The sequence below is a fragment of the Carassius auratus genome, chromosome 41 (genome assembly GCF_003368295.1).
Source record: "Carassius auratus strain Wakin chromosome 41, ASM336829v1, whole genome shotgun sequence".
Classification (NCBI taxonomy): Eukaryota; Metazoa; Chordata; class Actinopteri; order Cypriniformes; family Cyprinidae; genus Carassius; species Carassius auratus.
In genome coordinates, this window is record NC_039283.1 from 3,247,685 (window position 1) to 3,271,757 (window position 24,073).

The following is a 24,073-nucleotide window of genomic DNA, read 5'->3' on the forward strand; positions in this document are numbered from 1 at the left end:
AGTGTTGTCTGTCCAGGAAATGTCCTCTGTGATGTGCACACCCAGGAAATTGGTCACTGTCTCCACAGTCGCACTATTGATGGATAGAGGAGCATGCTCAACAACAATCTCCTTCGTCTTCTCCACATTCAGAGAGAGATTGTTGTCACTGCACGAACCCAGTCAGGCAGCTCACCCCGCTCCTGTAGTTTGTCTCATCTTTGTTGCTAATGAGACCCACCACAGTCGTGTCATCCGCAAATTTAATAAAGAGGTTGGAGTTGTGTGAAGGTGAAGGTGAGGAGGGGGCCCAGCACACATCCTTGGGGGGCCCCAGTGTTCAGTGTGATAGTGCTGGATGTGTTACTGCAAACCCGTACTGCCTGAGGTCTTCCAGTCAGAAAATCCAACATTCAGTTGCACAGCGAAGTGTTGAGCCCCAGCTGGACCAGTTTGTGAATGAGCTGTTGAGGGATGATAGTTTTGAATGCTGAACTGAAGTCTATGAACAGCATTCTGATGTATGAGTCCCTTTGTCTAGATGTGTGAGTGCTGAGTGGATGGCAGTTGCGATGGCATCATTGGTTGAGCGGTTGGACTGATAGCGGAATCGGTCCAGGGATGGGTGGAGAGCAGACTTGATATGGTGCATGACTAGCCGTTCAAAGCCCTTCATGACAATAGGAGTAAGTGCAACTGGACGGTAATCATTGAAGCAGGATGGAGACAGCTTTTTTGGGACAGAAATAATGGTGGTAGCTTTGAAGCATGTGGGGACAACAGCCTGACTAAGTGAGATGTTGAAAAGGTCTGTGAAGACATCAGTGAGTTCCACTGCACAGTCTCTCAGTACATGCCCAGGAATGTTGTCAGGACCCGGAGCTTTGCGTGCATTGATCCTGCTGAAGGATTTCCTCTTTCCTTCAGGGTGGGCTGTCTGCTGCTCACTGATGTGCTGGTACAGTTCATTTAGTACATCGTTCCTGTTGCTGTTTTTGTTGTTCGGAGGAATGTAAACAGCAACGAGCAGTATGGCAGTATATTCCCTCGGCAGATAGAACTGCCATCACTTAATAATCATAAACTCCACCAGGGGTGAGCAGTGTTTGCAGACCATAACAGCATCGTAGCACCACGCATCATTGATGTAAACACAAAGCCCGATGCCACAGGTTTTTCCTCCCTCAACGAGAGCTCTCCGCTGTGGGCGAGATGCAGTAGTGGTGGTCAGTGATGGTGTAGGCCTCTGGAGTGGACCGAGGTCCTGCAGCCCTTGCGTGCACAGAGTTTAACTCTAAAAATTGTATTCTACCAACATTCAGCAGAAACTCACGGCTGTATGTGTGCTTAAAGACAAGTAGATGTGATGAAGACGTACAAAAACACTGCGACTCACAAGACAAAATACACATAAAAAAAAAACATTCTGTTCGTGTTTCACGAGTTAGGGGGTTTGAGTTGATTTGAGTTCAGGGCTCTCACAGCCTGGGGGAAAAAGCTGTTGAGCGAATTCTGATGCTCCGGTACCATCTCCTGATGGTAGGAGCTGGAAGAGTCTGTGAGAGGGATTGGTGGGATCCTTCACGAAACTGTTGGCTTTGCTGGAGCATCGTGTAAGGAAAATGTCCAGGATGGAGGGGAGAGGGCACCAATGATCTTTGCAGCTGTGTTCACTGTCCACTGGAGGGTGTTGCGGTCTGTTGTATTAGAGTTCCCATACCAGACAGTGATGCAGCGGTCAGCTGTGTTCCTCTGTAGAATGTGGTGAGGAAGGGTAGAAGGTGTCACGGTCAATGTTTTGTTTATTTGTGGGTATTGTGAACGTGTACATATTGATTTCATCTTTTTCTCCCGAGGTTGAGCTCCACCCCCAAGCACCTGCATCTTGTTCAGCAATAACTGAATATAAGGCGGAAGTTGTGCTTGTGTTGGTGGCTCTCCCTGTTCTAGCGAATATCCGCCACAGTCACTTTCACACTCTTTTGACTGGCTTCATGCGTGTCTAGTTGTCCCTGGTACAACACTGCATTAGCAATATGGAAAGCTTGGGTACGAGTCCTGTAATAAGGAGTGACAATAAAGGACTTTAAAGATTTCTAGAAGCTAAAATGGCATGGCTCCTTTAGCAAATGCATTTTTATCTCACATTTGCATTTGTTAACATTATCAGTTAGGTTCAGTGCAGGTGGTATATTATTTTTAAGCAAGCCAGAGCATTAACCTTTTAGCCATTTCATTTCCAAACTGCTGCAATACATACAAAAACCAATGTTATAAAACATCACAAGAGTCATATTCAATTGTTTCAAATATAATGGAGTTATTTTCAGCACCAACTTCTAGACATTTCACTTCTTAAAATGTCACAAAACTCGCAAGAATGTAATGGAATGCATTATAATCTCATTTTGCAGAAACGTCACACACATTTTGAAGTGAGCCTGAGTTGACAAACTTCCTGCTGTAATATTTTGCTGCATTTTTGGTTGGGTGCAAATACTTGAAATGCTCTTCCAGATTCCCAGACTCATTCGCCAGGCATTCACTCTAGTAAGGAGAGAGGGGAAACAAAGCTTTCGGTTACCAGCAGATCCATGCACTCTGCTTTGACATTTGTTGGCAGCAGCTCTACTAAAAAACCTGGGCCAAAATCATCAAGATGCCAAGCCACAATAATTGCTGTACCACCATAGACGAGGGATCAACATCTGAAAAAACAAAACAACAAAATAATTTTTTTTACGGCTGATATGGAATTACAAGATTACAAGATACAGACCACACAATCTTATTGACTTAGTATCCAGAGGAAAACTGTACTCTTCAGAGACTGCCATTTCAAAGTTTCAAAAACATCCTCAGAAGAAATAAGAATAGATACATAGGAGAAAATTCCTGGCATTCAGTAAATGTATATATCTATGAAAGTAATGGGATTTGCATTACTCTGCCTGACTCTTGATTGCAGACTTTGTTATCTTGGAAATCTCTTTGAAAACTCTAGAGGAGACACTGAGAAACATTTGAGAAGCAGGATAATTTTGCACGTTTAAACATCAGAGATCACAGTGAAGGCAGTCACAGAAATCTCTGAAACTTGAGATGGATTTAAACAAATCTGGCTTGATGTAAACTTGAAATTCTCAAAGTTTCAAAGAATCATGTGGTACCAGAAACTGGATGATCTCAAACAGGTCTGTATATGCGACATCACTGTTGAGGGTATGGCTGTTTAAAATAACACAGGCCTGACTTCAAGGTCTGCTTCTGTGGGAACAAGTCTGTCTTTATGCTTTCTTCATGCCTTTACTTTGCATAGCCGCCAAGTCGAGATTTGGCCACTGTGCGTTCGGTAGCTGAACTTGGATACTTATCGAGAGGAAGAACGAATATCATGTTGACAGAGAGAGAGGGGAGGAGATTTCAACTCCCTTTTCCACCAAAAGCTTCTTTTCTTCTCACTCTTCGCTCCCCATCTCCTTTTCCTCCTGAGGAGAATGAGTGGGGAGGATGGAGAATAATAAATTACTTCACTATTCCAGTGTCTAATTTCAAAGCGAGGTGAAAGGCAGGATCAGGATATGATGAAGGAAGTAGAGGTGGACTCCTGGGAAGAGCCAACTAATGAACTGGGACCCAAAAGAGAGAGGGTGGGGAGGAATGGGCTTTATAAATTAGATCTGGAGCCACCCAGCCTTCCCTCTCCTGGAGACTATAGCATTTCAGCTGAGGACAAAGCGTCTTGCATCCGCGGTTCTATTGGCAGTGCAGACTGCATGTGAACTTGCGCGAGGAGGGAGGATGCATCATTTCAATTTTTGAATGTGAAACATAAAACATTTTCCATTAAAATAAAAATATTTCTGGTGTTTAAAGATAAAGCATGTCATTTTATATGCTACAAATCCAAGCAGTTGACTATAAATAAGCCATTCTTGGGTCAACTTCCCTGAAGATCACTGTGACCTAGTGGTGCTGTCAGAAAATTGCTCTGACTGAGGAGTCAAACCCTGTGGGAAAGAAGTACACTTTAGCATACTTGTATTACTTATTTAGTAATCATACCGGAAATAATATACTTTAAAATAAAATATTTAAGTAAGAACTGAATGTAATATTTTCAAACATTCAAACAATTATAAATCACAATATTATAGTGTACGTTTGACCAGTGGCCAACTTAAGAACTCTCTAAAGTACATTGTTTTTACCTGTTTGGGGCTATATCAACACAGTTCATGAACCTACAGCAAGGAATTGTAATATACCAATAAATTTGAATAAATGCTTATGAATGTGACTCTCAATTGTAATTGAAATTCAAGCCATAACATAATTTAAGGCAAATATAACATGTACGATCATCAACTCATTAATACAACATAAAGCCTCACTGTGTGTTCAAGCCTTCAACATGAATCTCAAGCTTTGAAATTTTCCTTTTATATATATATATATATAATTTTAATGTCCCCTCTCCTTGACCGAGCCATCAGATTTCTTCTGTTTTTCTTACTTTGTTTATTCCTAATTGCAGTTCTATGAAAACAAAGACTGAAGATTGAATCCAGAGTGCCATGGCCCTCTAAAGTCAACTCAAAGAGTCCATGACTCTCTCATGTAAATACAAACCCGATTCCAAAAAAGTTAGGACACATTGTATACAAATTGTGAGTAAAAAAGGAATGGAATAATTTACAAATCTCATAAACTTATATTATTCACAATAGAATATAGATAATATATCAAATGTTGAGTGAGACATTTTGAAATGTCATGCCAAATATTGGCTCATTTTGGTTTTCATGAGAGCTACACATTCCAAAAAAGTTGGGACATGTAGCAATAAGAGACCAGAAAAGTTAAATGTACATATAAGGAACAGCTGGAGGACCAATTTGCAACTTATTAGGTCAATTGGCAACATGACTGGGTATAAAAAGAGCCTCTCAGAGTGGCAGTGTCTCTCAGAAGTCAAGATGGGCAGAGGATCACCAATTCCCCCAATGCTGCAGCGAAAAATAGTGGAGCAATATCAGAAAGGAGTTTCTCAGAGAAAAACTGCAAAGAGTTTGAAGTTATCATCTACAGTACATAATATCATCCAAAGATTCAGAGAATCTGGAACAATCTCTATGTGTAAGGGTCAAGGCCAGAAAACCATCCTGGATGCCCGTGATCTTCTGCCTTCAGACAGCACTGCATCACATACAGGAATGCTACTGTAATGGAAATCACAACATGGGCTCAGGAATACTTCCAGAATGAATTGTCAGTGAACACAATCCACCGTGCCATTCACCGTTGATGGCTAAAACTCTATAGGTAAAAAAAAAAAGCCATTTCCAGACATGATCCAGAAGTGCAGGCGTTTTCTTTGGGCCAAGGCTCATTTAAAATGGACTGTGGCAAAGTGGAAAACTATTCTGTGTTCAGAAGAATCAAAATTTGAAGTTATTTTTGGAAAACTGGGACGCCATGTCATCCAGACTAAAGTTGTATGGGGTTGCATGAGTGTGTGTGGCATGGGCAGCTTACACACCTGGAAAGGCACCATCAATGCTGAAAGGTATTTCCAAGTTCTAGAACAACATATGCTCCCATCCAGACGTCGTCTCTTTCAGGGAAGACCTTGCATTTTCCATCATGACAATGCCAGACCACACACTGCATCAATTACAACATCATGGCTGCGTAGAAGAAGGATCCGGGTACTGAAATAGCCAGCCTGCAGTCCAGATCTTTCACTCATAGAAAATATTTGGCACATCATAAAGAGGAAGATGTGACAAAGAAGACCTAAGACAGTTGAGCAAGTAGAAGCCTGTATTAGACAAGAATGGGACAACATTCCTAATCCTAAACTTGAGCAACTTGTCTCCTCAGTCCCCAGACGTTTGCAGTCTGTTATAAAAAGAAGAGGGGATGCCACACAGTGTTATACATGGCCTTGTCCCAACTTTATGAGATGTATTAATGCCATGAAATTTAAAATCAACTTATTTTTTCCCTCAAAATGATACATTTTCTCAGTTTAAACATTTGAATTCTGAATAAAATATTCAATTTTGAAACTTCCACATCTTTGCATTCTGTTTTTATTCACAATTTGTCCAGTGTCCTAACTTTTTTGGAATTGGGTTTGTATTTCTGTAATGCTGTTTTTTATCAAAATTTTACCAAAATAGAGTTACATTTGCAAATGTGAGAGAGATGAAGTGTGGATGAGAACATGGTTTCCCACCTCCCTTTGCAGTATACTGCTTTCTTCACAGTGCATTCCACTGAAAAACAGTGACATATAGGTGTGGAACAACATGAAGCTTACCAAACAATGACAGAATTTTTATTTTTGAGTGAACGATAGTTCTATATAGTTTTATATTTTGGTTTGGTAAATTTTTCCAAACCACTGCCTGTGAATTGCCTCTCTAACATGAAAGTTTGAAAATACTAATATCTAAAACCAGATGTGGCATATACATTTATGCATTCAGCAGATGCTTTTTACTGAAGTGACAACAGAGGAACATAAGCAAATGGTCACAAAGACAAGCAAAACTATGCCAGGTTTATTGGAAAGCTGTGAAACAAATATGGAAGCCCCCCCCCCCCCCCAAAAAATAAAAACAGGACAAAAATTCATAATTGCGAGAGAAAGTCTTACAGTCTTGCATTTGCAAGTTTGTCTCCCAGTAGTGACTTTATCTTCTCAGAATTGTGAAGTTCTCACAGTTCTGTTTATATTTTGCAATTTTGCCTTTTTTCAGAACTGTCAGAAACTTTATTACTTATTTATTAACCTTTTATTACCTAAGTAATTATATATATATATATATATATATATATATATATATATATATATATATCCAGTTTTCCCCTATAAAGGAATGAACAGAGAAAACGTTGACCGACATCAAAGTCAAACTTGAAAATAAAATTATATTGGCAACAAAATTCCTTGGCTGCACATTGCGTATTCCTAACAACCCAATATCTTGTCATATGGAATTGACATGGGCATACGTATAGAAAATGCTGTTAAACACAGTGAGCAAAACCTGCAACAGCTGACGGCACGCAGAAAATAAACAAACCCACAAGGCCACGGCATTGTTCTCCTACTTATTAAACGTGTTTGGCTTCGGTATGTTTGTTTCAGTTTTTCGCAAAATTTACGACAGGCTTTAATTTCATGTTGGCTGAGTTATGTGGTGCTCTCTGGCAGAGCTACAGTAGAAGCTTTGAAGTACAGCCATAAATGCTGTGCGTACGAGGCCAACATTGCATGCTGCTGTAGAGGTGGAAGCAGGACACAGGTTCGAGCCATCAGTGGAGGAGAGGAGTGTTAAAGCCGTCCTGATATCACCAGCTCTACTCCAAGCTTTTGCAGACCACATGAGAGATGAAAGTGCGCCATACTTTTAGCCACGCCAGAACAGTCAAGGAGTGTTGCACAATGTTTCATGCAAAAGATCTTGATCTGGATCACAAAATCAAAATGAAAGACAGGTGCTATAATATACACTTAAGTAAAACTGCCACCCCTTGTGAAAAAATACACTTGAGCATTCTTTTATAAAGAGCATTTATATTATTTTAAAAGAATATACTGAATGTAATGTTTTGGACACTTAATTGCACATAAAATGCCATTACATGTAAATGTTTTATAGTTCATAGCCAATTTTAACCGATTATGACTTAAGTACATCTTTCTGTCTAATTTCATAATTCTGTTGTCTTTGAAATATGATTAAAGTGTTGCTGCTGAATGTACTGTCAAGCATTTATGCTAAACTAAAATATACTTTAATTCCAATTTAATTTAATTCTATTAAAACTTGAATGTTGTGTATTGAATTATTTTTAAATTACACATTTGCAATTTACGTTAAGTTGCAATTTAGTACATTTAAAATACATTAACTTATTTGAAATACACCAACCTAATGTAATATTCAATAACGCAATGGTTAAATTACTACAAGTGTGTTAATATGTTAGTCAACATCCAATACGTGTTAAAGCTTATTAACAGATTATTAAAAGTCAAGTCAAGTCACCTTTATTTATAGCACTTTAAACAAAAAAGATTGCGTCAAAGCAACTGAACCGCATTAATTAGGAAAACAGTGTGTCAATAATGCAAAACGACAGTTAAAGGCAGTTCATCGTTGAATTCAGTGATGTCATCATCTCAGTTCTGTTTAAATAGTATCTGTGCAATAATTTGCAATCAAGTCAGCGATATCGCTCTAAATGAAGTGTCCCAAACTAAGCAAGCTAGAGGCCACAGCAGCAAGGAACCAAAACTCCACCGGTGACAGAATGGAGAAAAAAACCTTGGGAGAAACCAGGCTCAGTTAGGGGGCCAGTTCTCCTCTAACCAGACGAAACCAGTAGTTCAATTCCAGGCTGCAGCAAAGTCAGATTGTGCAGAAGAATCGTCTGTTTTCTGTGATCTTGTCCTGGTGGTCGTCTGAGACAAGGTCTTTACAGGGGATCTGTATCTGGGGCTCTAGTTGAGCAGCCATCAAGTCTTAGACGGCGATCTAGGTTATTACATGCCGAGTTTTTAGGTCCTATAAGTAATATCTCTGGGGTTTTTTTTTTTCAGAATTTAGCAGTAAAAATTACTCGTCATCCAGTTTTTTTATATCAACTATGCATTCGGTTAGTTCTTCAAATTGGTATGTTTCACCGGGCCTCGAAGGAATATAGACTGAGTATCCTCAGCAAAACGAAAGCTAAAGCTGACACTTTTTCTGATGATATCTCTCAAGGGTAACATGTAAAGCGTGAAGAGTAATGTCCCTAGCACTGAGCCTTGAGGTACTCCATACTGCCCTTGTGATCAATATGATACATCTTCATACACTGCTACGAATTGATGGCGGTCATATAAGAATGATTTAAACCATGCTAATGCACTTCCATTTATGCCAATAAAGTGTTCTAGTCTATGCAAAAAAATTTTGTGGTCAATAGTCTTGCATGCAGCCCTAAGATCCAATAGCACTAATAGAGAGACACAACCAAGATCAGATGATAAGAGCAGTTCATTTGTAAATGTTTGTTTTCTTCTAAAATACACGAAAATTAATCAGATCTAGCCGTTTTTAATGCTTTTCTGTAGGATAGTATACTTTCCTGCCAAGAAATACGAAATATCTCTAGTTTTGTTTTCCTCCAGTTGTGCTCCACTTTTTGGGCTGCTCTCTTTAGGGTGCCAGTATCCTCATTATACCATGGTGTCAGACTGGTTTCCTTAACCTTACTTCAGCATAAAGGAGCAACTGTATTTAAAATGCTAGAGAGGAGAGAGAACAAAAACAACGCTTATAAAATTAATTAATTATTAAAAAGAATAGTTAAGTTGTCATTTATTTCATTATAATTATCTTCAAGTATCCTTTTTTAAGTGTTTTTGAAGTACCCTACAAGTTCACATTTAATACAATTAAACACTTTTTTTCAAAAGGGACAAGAAAATTGATTTACATGATTTCAAAATTAACACTGAACTACTTTATTTAAAACAAACATAAGTTTTCTAGCAGTCATAATGGCAGTTATTCATCAAATTCAGGGGAAGAATGAGCTTGCAGTATATTGTTTGGTAACGTTTGCTCCATTACCTGATTTCCATAACTCTATCAGTGAATCATGCCCTGAAACAATGTGCAAAAATGAAACACACCATCCACAAGCACTTAGTCAATTCCTCCCTGAAAATCATAATACATTGTGTTTTTCGTTTGAAGAGAGACTACTAATGTGTGAATGACCAGAGGATGACCTGCAAGATTCGTCTCTGTGAAAGAGGAGCTTTGAGAGCTCATCTGGACGCCATCTTCCTCTATTTGCACTGAAAACTTAAATCACCTCAGAATGGGATGACTCAGAACGGTCAGTTGTTTTAGTCATTGCTATGCTTAGTGTGAATGTGGCAAGTCTTTCATCAACACTGACTGATGAGCACAAAGTTGTGTGCCATTAGAGCCTCACGGGGGATGAACCAGTGAGATCATGCTTTATACATGAAAAGAAAACTCATGTGATGAAATATCACAGGCGTCAGAGAGCAGTTCCTCCCCTCTAAAACTGTCTAGTATGATAAAAGCAGAGAACGGTATTAAGATAGTTGATGTGACATGTTTTGTTATATGTCCAAAGTGTCATAGAAGTATTTTATAAAATGTATGAATATATAAAATATATACAGTATATAATAGAATATGTTTAATTAATAAAACAGTGCATGAAAATGCATGTCCGGGATCGTTATTTAGCAGATAATTTAATTAAGCTCCAGGATAATTCAGTTAATTTCCAGGCCTCCCTTCCCAATAGCTGAATACTCTGATGCTACATTTACACAACAACGATGTAGTCAAAAATGGGAAAGTTTTTCCCTTGTGTTTTTTTTAAGTTTTACGTATACATAACATTTTCAAAAGGATTTGCATTTACACATAACCGTGAAAAAAACTGCGCTGGTTTATGTCTGGCCAGTAGTTGGCGTTGTCACCTTGTTAGTAAACAGTACAGTAATCGTATATGATGCATCTCCGCTGTTGGTTGTAATATTGGTGAAGTAAATCCACACTGCTAAAGAAGCGTTAGCAAACTTTTGAGCAGTAACAATACCATGTACGCCGACACTGTTGTGTATGTTTGATTACTTTTTAAATCGACACGTACTACACTCACTCATGACATTACCATGACAAGTTTCCTGTATTGGGTGTTTACACGGAAATGATAACGGTGGCATTTTCAAAAACTTGCATTTTGAAAAAAAAAATGCTATATGCATTTTCAGTCCCCAAAACACGATTGTTGTGTAAACAAAGAGGCAAAATGCATTAAACAAAGAGGCAAAATGCATTAAAAGTTTCCCGTTTTTATCTATTATCTATATTGTTGTGACTCTGCAGGGGACTTGATCTTCTGGCTAATAAAGATCACTAGATGTTCCTGGGAAAGGACACTTGGAAGATGATGGAGAGAGAGGTCTAGTGCACCCAGCACAACTTGTTCTGAGGTAAATGTCCCTTTTGACATAATGAAAACTTCTTCAGCCTCCTGGGTCCATGTCACATTTTACAGCTGTCTTTTCCATGTCAAGTTTGTGAAAAATGGGACAAAACAAATATAGCAATCTGTCAACTATTGGACAAAACACATGCCTGGGTTTTGATCAGTGGCTGAGGAGGTTTCTTCACTGCTTCAAACTTCTCCTGGAGCTTTACCAATCTCCTGTATCAAACCCATTTATCATACTTTGACAGGCCAAGACACTTTTGGGTGTTGACAATTACCAACGAGCCCAAAAGATGCTTTTTGAGGACTCTGAAGGAAACACAACATCTCCCAGGAAGGCCAAGCCGAGTTGATGGTGGAGTCCTGCTGGATACTGTAAATAAAGAGTTATTGAGCAGCTAAAAGCAAAAGGTGAAACACTAATGGGCCCACCATTCTGAGATCAGTTCAATACAGTTCAACCATTGCAATCAAAGCTTCCAGAGAAACTGTCCCAGCTGGAGCAATGAAACAAACCATGACAGCCCACAGAGCAAGGACAAATGCCACAACCTTGAGTGTCAAACACGCGACAGACTCAGCCTCTCTTTAAAACACAGCAAAGGAAGAAACACCAACTACAGCAAGTTCATGCATGGGACTCAATCTAAGAGTCCATTTTATGAGAGAAAATTACGTAGTGTTTCTCAGGTTGTTATTTATATTCAAATTTGGTTATATTCTAACATTAATGTTGTTCCAAAAGTGCATCCATTACTGTATTCTGTGGAACACAAAAGATTATACAATGTCTTTTTTGTTTTGTTTAGTTTTTTGTCTACACAGCATGGTATACATCCCACGTTCTTCAAAATGTCTCATTGATATGTGTTCAACTTTGCTGTAATTGCTTTAATAAAGTATAAGGTGTAAACTTAAAAAAAAAAAAAAAACTAATGGCACCTTTTTACATCACTGAGGTACTGTACTTAAAAAAATACTGTAAGCCTGAGCAATTACGCCATTCATACAATGATTACTGCATTTGATCAAAACCTTACTACATTAATCAAATGAATCAAATAAATAATCATAGACCTTGAATGTTTTTTTTTTGTTTTCAGAAGCAATTGAAATGAATTACATTATCTCAGTCAATACCATATAAACAATTTTTCATACAGTATTTTATGTACTTTCTAAACATTTCAGTTCAGTCTTTTTGACAAAACTGGTCCCGTCTCAAGATGTCAGATCCACTATCAAGCTATAGAGGGCAGACATAAACAGACAGTGTGATACAGGGCTGATTTAGCACATGGGGGATCTCCTGGGGTCATTTGTATTGGAGACAGAGTCACAGTAATAAACCAACCCGTTCTCATCAGTCTGCGTATAAATAACACGACTTTACACTTTCTATTTGCGTGTAATGCATACGCCAAATGCCATTTTTGCGTGCATATGATACGCCAATCCTTCCCATTAATTTCGGTGGAGAGCAGATGCGTCCGAATAACACGCATCATCTTCAGCGGCAGTGACGTCATTAGCGAGGCTCGTTCAGTTCACCTGATGCGCGTATACCTTCAAACAGGTAAGCAAGGGTAAATATATTTTTTTATTCTTCTTTTTGTAATGATATCACGTGGTTAAGCGTACTGTTTTAATTATTTCAGTATTTCTGCATCACGTTAGACAGGGCCGTGTTTTTAAAGGGCAGTTTATGCTCCAATTATGGGTCAGTGGGCTGCTCAGCTAGCCTAACATTGTCATTAGCCTAAGCTAACCTGTACTGTTTATAGACCTGTTGCAGTTTTAAATAAATTTATGATGTGACATATGGGTCTTCAGCTTTTAGACATGACTAATACAAGCACAACAAAGCACCCAACCCAATATCGCGTGATAATCGTGATCGTGTAAAAAGTCCACACATTTAGCATATTTTTACAATACTAGCCTAACTTTTGCTTGACCACGTCATGTGTAGCCAATACACACACAGTAACTACAGCATATTTACCATGCTTCTCCTACTGTAACAGTAGTTTTACTCTGAACTTTGTAACGCACATAACCACAACATTTACTATGGGTTTACCATAGTAACCATAGTTTTACTCTGGTATTTGTAGTTACTAACACACAATAACCACGACATTTACTATGGGTTTACCATAGTAACCATAGTTTTACTCTGGTATTTGTATTTACTAACACACAATAACCACGACATTTACTATGGGTTTACCATAGTAACCATAGTTTTACTCTGGTATTTGTAGTTACTAACACACAATAACCACGACATTTACTATGGGTTTACCATAGTAACCATAGTTTTACTCTGGTATTTGTATTTACTAACACACAATAACCACGACATTTACTATGGGTTTACCATAGTAACCATAGTTTTACTCTGGTATTTGTATTTACTAACACACAATAACCACGACATTTACTATGGGTTTACCATAGTAACCATAGTTTTACTCTGGTATTTGTATTTACTAACACACAATAACCACGACATTTACTATGGGTTTACCATAGTAACCATAGTTTTACTCTGGTATTTGTAGTTACTAACACACAATAACCACGACATTTACTATGGGTTTACCATAGTAACCATAGTTTTACTCTGGTATTTGTATTTACTAACACACAATAACCACGACATTTACTATGGGTTTACCATAGTAACCATAGTTTTACTCTGGTATTTGTAGTTACTAACACACAATAACCACGACATTTACTATGGGTTTACCATAGTAACCATAGTTTTACTCTGGTATTTGTATTTACTAACACACAATAACCACGACATTTACTATGGGTTTACCATAGTAACCATAGTTTTACTCTGGTATTTGTAGTTACTAACACACAATAACCACGACATTTACTATGGGTTTACCATAGTAACCATAGTTTTACTCTGGTATTTGTAGTTACTAACACACAATAACCACGACATTTACTATGGGTTTACCATAGTAACCATAGTTTTACTCTGGTATTTGTATTTACTAACACACAATAACCACGACATTTACTATGGGTTTACCATAGTAACCATAGTTTTACTCTGGTATTTGTATTTACTAACACACAATAACCACGACATTTACTATGGGTTTACCATAGTAACCATAGTTTTACTCTGGTATTTGTAGTTGGGTCATTATACGAAAACGTGCCATTTTGTGTCCCTCAGGAAAAAAAAGCTCTGTAAATCTTAATAAAACATAAAAGAAATAGAATATTTTATATTTTAGTTTCCATAATGTCTCATAATATAAGAATAAATTATTTTCTGTTTCTTTGGTTTTTAAAGGATTTTAATCACATTTTTGTACAAAGCATCTTGAAGAAATGTTGAAAATGGCCTGTCCCTCAGTAAGATTTTTCTACTTCTACTTGCTATCGAGGCCAAAAAAGTCAAACTATCATAAAAAAAACATATACTTGTATAAAGCCTTAAGTGTCAGTTCATTAGTCATAAATGGATTTTATTCTTAACGTGTCAAATAAAATAAAAAAACACACAATTTAGTCGGGTCTCTAGGTTCTCGTCAACCCTGTTACTTTTTATAAAAACACCTCTTTAAAGATAATGAACTGTTTCAAAAGTTGCATCAGTTCCAGGAAGTGACATTATCTGACTTTCATGAAGTTGATGGTAGAAGACAAGTTAGTGTTCTCTTCTTTTTAATGAATTTTCTTTGAGGTTATGTAATGTCTGAAAGACAGGGACACGCTCATTGTGTCAGCCCTGTTACCAGAAAAGCATATGTTAAAAAGTTTTTTGTACATATTTAAAAATTTACATATATGATAATATTTAAGCCTCTCATTAAGGCACGTAATGTAGTGTCATTACCTATACCTCATGGCTAGTAATGGCCGGCAATAACCTTTTTCGTCAACCCTGTTACCGTCAACCCTGTAACCATTCCAGGGTAAGAGGGTTGACCCAAGTACGCTTTTGTGTGTCTTACCCATGTTGTATACACAAGAAGGGTTAAATCAAGGGCAACTGGACTAGGTACGTCCATATTTGAAGCTATTGCCTCTCATCCAAGGGGTTTCTTCATTTCTAAATTACTGATGGGGAGTGCCAGGCATTTAACCTCTGTGGGGTTGTCACCCCTGAGCCAACCCTTCTTGGATAACTATGACCTGGATGACTGAGAATTTTAACAGACATACTTTTCTTACAAATAGTATACATAATATACATGTTTTTACAGTTTTTATCCCTAAAAATCATGTTTTTTTATTTATTCTACTGATAGATAGGCTAAAATATGTTGAGGTTACTGATCTATACTGATACACACAAGTGCATTGGGTTTTATAAATGTGCTTTATAAATCAAAAGTCATTATTTTTTTTATTATGAGAAGTCAATAAATTAACAAGCTTTTCAGTTTGCATTTGGGATACTCTCCATACATGCACTCCATCCAAATAGTTTGAAAAAGTTTTCTTGTCAAAAGATAAATCAAGCTTGTGTGACTTGTATGATTATTTGATGGCATGTGAACTACTTACATTTACAGTATGCTACACAATCATAAATAATCAGGGCTGGGGTGTAACGAAATACAGCGTTACGTATGTAAAATACAAAATATGAGTAACTGTATTTCGTTAAAATTACTTTTTAAATAAGGGGTAATCAGATTACAGTAACATCTGAAAACTATTTTAGATTACCAGTGATTACTTTTATTTTGATGTAATTTATTAATTTAATATTTAAGTTTGGGGATTTCAAACAATACCGCGACTGATTTTTTCCCGTTACAAGCACATAACGACACAAACATTCTCCTAGAAATCACACTATGCATTCAGTCAACAGATCCATACGAAGCATGCATAAAATAAAGGTTTATGAAGTCAAACAATAGCTTTATGTGGTTTACAGATGAACTTCTTTATTCATTCGAAATGTTCAGTATCATCTTTGGCTCGGTAATGCAAGTTCACGATCCAATTCGTGAACAGATGATTCTTATTCGTGAATCTTTTAAAATAATAATTTCCTTTATTTATTTATTTAATGAAACCAGTGTGGAAACCAATGCTTCACTAACGGGATAGATCTGGGTCAGGGTATATTCTGGCAAACCGTTTACCAATCAAGTTTCTCAATTGGCAAAGCAAACTGTGGTACACGCCACTACCAACACAGAATGGGTAAAACTGTGTTTTCTCAGCACAATATCATAGAAAGTATGAGGTTTGAGAAGTAGAAGGCGGGGCAACAGTTAAAACATTTTAAAGTTAAAGTTCATGCAAACAGATAAGTTTCGGTTTTTCATCATTTTTATGCTAAAATATCTCAATAGAGCCGTCTACATAATATGCTGATTAGTCATGTTGAATTAAAGGTTTATGAATGTCCAATTAAGACTCCATTACAACCATAATTGTAACTCAAACAAGCAGTATAATCAATACGGTAGCTGTTGTCAACCCTGTAACTGATGTGTCAACCCTGTTACTTGTATAATATTCTAATATAACTTAAAAAATGTAAATAAAAATGTAATCAATTAATTGTAAATGTTTAGTAAGAGAGGCTAATAATCCACTCAAAATTGAATTGAGGTGTTTAATTTTTGTTTCCATACATTTTTCTTAAAACAGAAGATGCTGGGAGAGTGTAATTTGGAAATGAACGTATTCATCCCCTTAAAAAAATAAAACTTTCAATATTCTCAATTCACAAACACTCTTAATGTAACAAGGGGGAGTATATCTTCCACAGTATATCAGATTTGTTCTATACATGTATTTAAAACCTTTTCAAAAAGTAATTAATATGTTGGTAACAGGGTTGACCAAAAACACACATTTAAATTAGTTAAATGAAAAAAATGAAAAAAATAAGATAGCCTGAGATGGCACGGCACATTTTCCTGAGAGGTAAGGATCTACTTAATCCAAAAAGGGGCTTAAAGAGTTTCAAAACAGAAATTTGAAAATCAAACATTAAAAGTGGGAAATGGCACGTTTTCGTATAATGACCCAGTTACTAACACACAATAACCACGACATTTACTATGGGTTTACCATAGTAACCATAGTTTTACTCTGGTATTTGTATTTACTAACACACAATAACCACGACATTTACTATGGGTTTACCATAGTAACCATAGTTTTACTCTGGTATTTGTATTTACTAACACACAATAACCACGACATTTACTATGGGTTTACCATAGTAACCATAGTTTTACTCTGGTATTTGTAGTTACTAACACACAATAACCACGACATTTACTATGGGTTTACCATAGTAACCATAGTTTTACTCTGGTATTTGTATTTACTAACACACAATAACCACGACATTTACTATGGGTTTACCATAGTAACCATAGTTTTACTCTGGTATTTGTAGTTACTAACACACAATAACCACGACATTTACTATGGGTTTACCATAGTAACCATAGTTTTACTCTGGTATTTGTATTTACTAACACACAATAACCACGACATTTACTATGGGTTTACCATAGTAACCATAGTTTTACTCTGGTATTTGTATTTACTAACACACAATAACCACGACATTTACTATGGGTTTACCATAGTAACCATAGTTTTACTCTGGTATTTGTATTTACTAACACACAATAACCACGACATTTACTATGGGTTTACCATAGTAACCATAGTTTTACTCTGGTATTTGTAGTTACTAACACACAATAACCACGACATTTACTATGGGTTTACCATAGTAACATAGTTTTACTCTGGTATTTGTAGTTACTAACACACAATAACCACGACATTTACTATGGGTTTACCATAGTAACCATAGTTTTACTCTGGTATTTGTATTTACTAACACACAATAACCACGACATTTACTATGGGTTTACCATAGTAACCATAGTTTTACTCTGGTATTTGTAGTTACTAACACACAATAACCACGACATTTACTATGGGTTTACCATAGTAACCATAGTTTTACTCTGGTATTTGTATTTACTAACACACAATAACCACGACATTTACTATGGGTTTACCATAGTAACCATAGTTTTACTCTGGTATTTGTAGTTACTAACACACAATAACCACGACATTTACTATGGGTTTACCATAGTAACCATAGTTTTACTCTGGTATTTGTAGTTACTAACACACAATAACCACGACATTTACTATGGGTTTACCATAGTAACCATAGTTTTACTCTGGTATTTGTATTTACTAACACACAATAACCACGACATTTACTATGGGTTTACCATAGTAACCATAGTTTTACTCTGGTATTTGTATTTACTAACACACAATAACCACGACATTTACTATGGGTTTACCATAGTAACCATAGTTTTACTCTGGTATTTGTATTTACTAACACACAATAACCACGACATTTACTATGGGTTTACCATAGTAACCATAGTTTTACTCTGGTATTTGTAGTTACTAACACACAATAACCACGACATTTACTATGGGTTTACCATAGTAACCATAGTTTTACTCTGGTATTTGTATTTACTAACACACAATAACCACGACATTTACTATGGGTTTACCATAGTAACCATAGTTTTACTCTGGTATTTGTATTTACTAACACACAATAACCACGACATTTACTATGGGTTTACCATAGTAACCATAGTTTTACTCTGGTATTTGTATTTACTAACACACAATAACCACGACATTTACTATGGGTTTACCATAGTAACCATAGTTTTACTCTGGTATTTGTAGTTACTAACACACAATAACCACAACATTTACTATGGGTTTACCATAGTAACCATAGTTTTACTCTGGTATTTGTAGTTACTAACACACAATAACCACGACATTTACTATGGGTTTACCATAGTAACCATAGTTTTACTCTGGTATTTGTAGTTACTAACACACAATAACCACGACATTTACTATGGGTTTACCATAGTAACCATAGTTTTACTCTGGTATTTGTATTTACTAACACACAATAACCACGACATTTACTATGGGTTTACCATAGTAACCATAGTTTTACTCTGGTATTTGTAGTTACTAACACACAATAACCACGACATTTACTATGGGTTTACCATAGTAACCATAGTTTTACTCTGGTATTTGTATTTACTAACACACAATAACCACGACATTTACTATGGGTTTACCATAGTAACCATAGTTTTACTCTGGTATTTGTATTTACTAACACACAATAACCACGACATTTACTATGGGTTTACCATAGTAACATAGTTTTACTCTGGTATTTGTAGTTACTAACACACAATAACCACGACATTTACTATGGGTTTACCATAGTAACCATAGTTTTACTCTGGTATTTGTAGTTACTAACACACAATAACCACGACATTTACTATGGGTTTACCATAGTAACCATAGTTTTACTCTGGTATTTGTAGTTACTAACACACAATAACCACGACATTTACTATGGGTTTACCATAGTAACCATAGTTTTACTCTGGTATTTGTAGTTACTAACACACAATAACCACGACATTTACTATGGGTTTACCATAGTAACCATAGTTTTACTCTGGTATTTGTATTTACTAACACACAATAACCACGACATTTACTATGGGTTTACCATAGTAACCATAGTTTTACTCTGGTATTTGTAGTTACTAACACACAATAACCACGACATTTACTATGGGTTTACCATAGTAACCATAGTTTTACTCTGGTATTTGTATTTACTAACACACAATAACCACAACACTTACCAGGATTTTACCACAGTAACTGTTTTTACTCTACACTATTTGTAAAGCACAGTAACCACTAAGTTTGCCATGCCTTTAATATCTTTTTGTGATGTAATTGTAATTCAGTGTTTTTTCTGTCTTGCAGTTACGTCGGATTACATACTCCACAACAACCTGTAATCCAGCAGATCTTTAAAGAAGCCATCTCTTGTAAAATCTCTCTCTCTCTCTCTCTCTCTCTCTCTCGCTCTGCTAGAATTAACAGGGAACTTCAACTCCACGCTCCCAATGCTGATATTGAAGAAGCTGTCAAGGGGGCTGAACAAGTCCTTCTAAGGACCAACCCTTCACAGGTAATGTTGAAGACTCTTAGTTATAACTGATTTGCTTTAATGAACGCATCCTTATATTATGTGTTAATCAAATATTTTGGTCACAGATCATTTTAACACACTGTCTCAACATGTTTATATTTCAGGAAGGCCTGTCATGAGATTTGAATTTGACCATCTTGTGCATTTATGAAGAAGACCAAAAGCTGCAAAGGCAAACACTTCCAATGGTACGTCAGATACATTTTTCTCAGCATTTGATGTTTCTTAAATTTTGGTTCACTTAGCCCATCAGGAAGAACACTCAACAAAGAGCATGTTGTAGTAGTAATAATTCATCCAATAATCATATTATATTGCACAAGCGTACTTGTACAAAATTCTACAACTTTTACTCCTACTGCTGTTATTGGCCATTACCACAGCTCCCATCAGATTGTGCCCATTGTAAGAGTGTTTATATCATGAAGTTTAAATGAAGTCCATTGTATTCTTTATTAATCTTTACAAATTGGTGCCGCCTCTTCCTCTTTCAACAGTACATGATATCTGTCCACACCTCATAGTCTGCCTTTCTTTCTATGGTGACGTTACTGAACACATCTGTCTTAGAAGCAAGAGAATGGAAATCCTAGTTTAACTTTTCAAGTGCTACAAATCAGATCTTCAATGAATTTGGGCAATCAGATCACTTAAAGTTGTTCACACAAAGACCAATAACTATAATGAGAAGTATTTTAGCATCCACACCAACAGACAATACTGTTCTCTTAAATCTCTTAAATGTTCCCCTCATTCTGTTAAATTTATACACACAATTCTGCCTTTCTCTGCCTTTTTCACTTCATCTTCATGCTGTACTCCCTCACTCACACATTCTTTTATGCTCTGTTGTAAGGCAGAAACTGAGAGTTTGCATGATGGCATTTTCTCAGACGCTGAATCTGATGTGTACAGATGAACTCAGGAGCCTACTAGAGTTGCCAAGGAACTTGTGCTTGAAGTATATAATGATATCTGCTTTATTTATATTTTTAAACAACAATAATGATTAAACATGGGGTCAATAAATATTTTCTTGTTTTACAGCTGAAGACCAGAAACGCAAAGAAAATCAGTCAAACCAGTCCTAAAGAAATGAGGAATGAACATGGACTTCTTGTGCCCCAAAAGAAAAGACAGAAAGGTGAAAAGTTTCACATTTCAATTTGTATGTCTGAATTCAATGCAGTTATGTGTGGTACAACATTGATGTTGATCTCTCAAAAGACTTTTCAAGTCCGCAGTTATAGTTTTTGACATATACATCTTTTTTATAGCTCCTAAAATGAGCAAATAAGCTGTGCATCATCTCTGTGATTTGGGAAGGAAATGACTGAATATGGTGAGTACTGACACCTGCAACTGTATTCACCAACACTATTACTCTAGAATGGTTATTGCTGTTATTGCTGACTTATTGTTTTGTCTGTTTGTTTGAATTAAGATGAAGCCAATTGATGAAGATATCAATTGAATGGCCACCGAGTGCATCACTGCTACCTGAACCCATCAGTTATCTTCTGTGAAGACTGCATTCACAAACCGCTCTACTGCGACAGCTCAGATGTTACGGCCTGCAAAGTAAACATCACAGCTAAACAACGAGAGCTAGTTGTGGTGGGATTCTTTTGGCCAATATCCCCAACAAGAATCAATGTTAAGTCCAGTGCAACAATTATAAATAAAAATACTATATATTGTTTATTGATTTACCATAACCTAAATACATGTTTTGGCCCTCCAGGACATCTAGACCAGGTGGAGTGTGAGGAGGACCGTGAGAGACTCCAGCCAGCCGAGCCATGGATTGCTTTCACTGTTACCATCAGGCAGACGTTATCACAGAACCTACACCAGCAGACAGTGAGACAAGTTCCTTTCACAGGCAATCAGACTGAACTGAACTCATACCAGTAAAACCATACACACCCCACCAACCTCATATGCCCTGCACTCTTATCAGTTATGCTGACTGGACTCAATATTATTATGCACCCTGACATTCTGTTTGCACTAATTCATACCGTGCTTTACTGCAGAGATGTATGTGTACTGTGATTATTATTGTTTTCAATTCATGCTCTTTGTATAGCATAATTTTTAACATATATTGTTCTCTACCTGAATTGAGTCCCTTATATATGTGTGTTGCATATATATATTCAGAATTTGTATTTCATATATATTCATGAATTAATTAATTTGTCATCCATACTGTCACGCTGCAGTCTGCACCCAAGACTTTCATCACCTGTATACTTGTGTTCATTGTATTGTGACAATAAAGATATTTGATTTAAATTAGTTACATGTCTTTTGTTCATCAGTTGTGCTGTAGGGTGCTGCATAACAACTGCAAAAAAAAATGTATGACATGGAAGATTATGATATGTCCAGGACATGGACAAGCAAGAAGAGGAAGAAAAGCAGGAGAGCTCTAAAAACTTGATGTGATTCTTTGGGGCTCAAGACATTTCACCATGCATGCATTTGCATGGTTTCATCTGATTAGAAAAATATGGTTTTAACATAACCCATTTTTAATATTGTTAAAAATTGTATATCATTTGTCTTAATACACTACTTTAGTTGTCTTTATGTTGTATCCTCCAGTAAAGTACTGCACATGGTGTTGGATAATAAAGTAGGGTGAATATTCTATATTAAGAATGGTGTTTGGTAAATACACCATTTAATTTTGTAACAATAGATAAATGTGTTTTAATTAAGAAATGAACATTTGGTTACATTAATGGCATTCAGTTAGATGAAGGGCAGGCTGAAAGCTGCATTAGAAGATACTGCATGGACTATAATGCTGCAGGAATTTCATGTACAACTGAAGGTGATGGACAAGGGAAAAATCAACATGAATCCAGTACTGTATAATAAGCAAGATGAGCATGCACATTACTGATGTTTAGTACCCGAGGAGGACAAATATGAGGAGTATTTTACACAGAGACACAAATTAGCTCTTAATATTATGATTCTTTGCATTGCATGAATTGTATGGCTTTGCACTATAAACTACACACTCTCTGTACCTTGTCTTACTGAATGACACATTGACACTGTGAAAGTACAATGAAGTGTCACAGTATGTATTGGTTGTTTAAATTGGTGTCTTTGTTTACTTTCAATACTGTATCCTTGCACCTGATATAATTCAATATTTGGAGCCTATTCCAAATAGGCACTGATGTATATTTGTATGGTTCTATTCTTATTCTAAGATAAACATGACTTACAACTTACATATTGGCAATTTGTTGAAAGAAAAACTTAAAAATTATGACTCAGCACAGTCTGTTGTCCATGATGAGAAAAGGTATGTGTATGTTTTACTGCCCTTCCATCTTCAAGGGCCCAGTAGAGTCCCCTAGAAGAGCAAAAAAATGTAAATTTCAAATGGCTGTAAATCAAAGTCTGATTATAGTGTCAAAGAAAAAATTGGCAGGACAACTACTTATGCTATGCTTATTAAATAATGTTGGACAGAGTTTTCAAACATATATGAAAGGTGGTATAAAGGTGTTTAAAAAAGTGCACTTAGTAAAATATCGAATTTCAGCCTGCCTCTTAAATATGTCATTAATGTTTACACAATGAACATGTTTAGATTACCCTTTGTTAAAAAAGATTGCATTTTCCCATTTTTTTAATTATTAAACATTTTAAACTACATTACCCATAAGCCTCTGCCATTCTATCGTTTGAACGCGAGTAATATTAGCGCTGGTATTTGGAGTTTATTGGAGTTGTGCTTAGGGTTAGGGTTACGATTTCGGTGAAGAGGTAATTTCTCACGACATAGCAACACTGCATTGTTAACTGAAGGTGTTACTGACGTAATAATTACAGTCAAACGGACTTTGCAACATTAAGCGGTTTATAATTTGGGTTAAAAGATAGTCCAATCAC

At 36.4% G+C, this 24,073-nt stretch overlaps 1 long non-coding RNA gene across 2 annotated transcripts; it reads left to right on the top strand.

Annotated features, from left to right (window-relative positions):
• The first annotated feature begins 20,276 nt into the window (after positions 1-20,276).
• On the top strand, positions 20,277-22,453 carry LOC113059796 (uncharacterized). 2 transcript variants are annotated; one of them, XR_003278152.1, is made up of 5 exons: positions 20,277-20,337; positions 21,006-21,110; positions 21,197-21,491; positions 21,594-21,805; positions 21,894-22,453. It is a non-coding gene; the product is annotated as an uncharacterized LOC113059796 (long non-coding RNA). The 2 variants fall into 2 exon arrangements; XR_003278153.1 differs by having other exon boundaries at positions 20,279-20,337; positions 21,010-21,110.
• Positions 22,454-24,073: the final 1,620 nt, after the last annotated feature.